Genomic DNA, 944 nt, shown 5'->3' on the forward strand with positions numbered 1-944 from the left:
GAGTGTTTGAGAGTTGTCTTTGAGCCTCCTGCATGTAGTCTGATCTCTTCATGATGATGACGACGGCTCCCCCTTTGTCTGCTTCTTTAATTATAATATCCGGATCATCCCTGAGACTGTCCGTGGCCTTCCGTTCAGCAGAGTTGAGATTCTGCCGTATGTGATGATGTTTGTTGATCACATCGGCTTGTACTCTGTGGTGAAGGCATTATATATCTCTCCTTATTATATATAATTGAATAGTGGGTGCCAAAGTTCTAAAATGCACTCCTTTAGTGTATGGACGCTTGAACTGTCAGTCAGAAGACGCTGGCTGGGTTGACTGGCTGCTTTGTGCAGTCCCGCCCAGTGTTTCAAGGTCTTTTGCATATGGAAGCTGATTGGACTTCACTGCATTCCACACCTCAAACTCACCCCCCTCCCCGCAAGGCAGTAGGACTGTCAGTTGCATATGGAACCTTCAAGGTCTTTTGCATATGGAAGCTGATTGGACTTCACTCCATTCCACACCTCATACTCCCCCCCCCGCAAGGCAGTTGGAATGTCTGGTGGTGTGTAGGTCCCAGGATCATGTTTTAAAAGCTGCCTGGGGAGATGGGGACCTCAGACAGGTTACAGTGCGATAGACTCCACCCTCCAACCCAGCTATTTGCTCCTGGGGAACTATTGTTGCCAATCTTGGCCCAGCACCCATCAAACCATTCTCTTCAACCCCCTGCTGTGCAGCACACTTTCCCCTAGGGTTGCCAAACTCCAGGTGGGACCTGGAGATCTCCCACTGCTACAATTGATTTCCAGATGACAGAGATCAGTTTCCCCTGGAGAAAATGGCTGCTTTGGAGGGTTGACCCTATGACATTATACCTGCTGAGTCCTTCCGCCCCCCCCCCAATGCTGCCCTCTACAGAATCCACCCCCCAAAACTCGAGGTATTTCCCTCCTTA

This window comes from Gekko japonicus, unplaced genomic scaffold, assembly GCF_001447785.1.
Source record: "Gekko japonicus isolate JY-2015 unplaced genomic scaffold, Gekko_japonicus_V1.1 scaffold1977, whole genome shotgun sequence".
In the NCBI taxonomy this organism is placed as follows: domain Eukaryota; kingdom Metazoa; phylum Chordata; class Lepidosauria; order Squamata; family Gekkonidae; genus Gekko; species Gekko japonicus.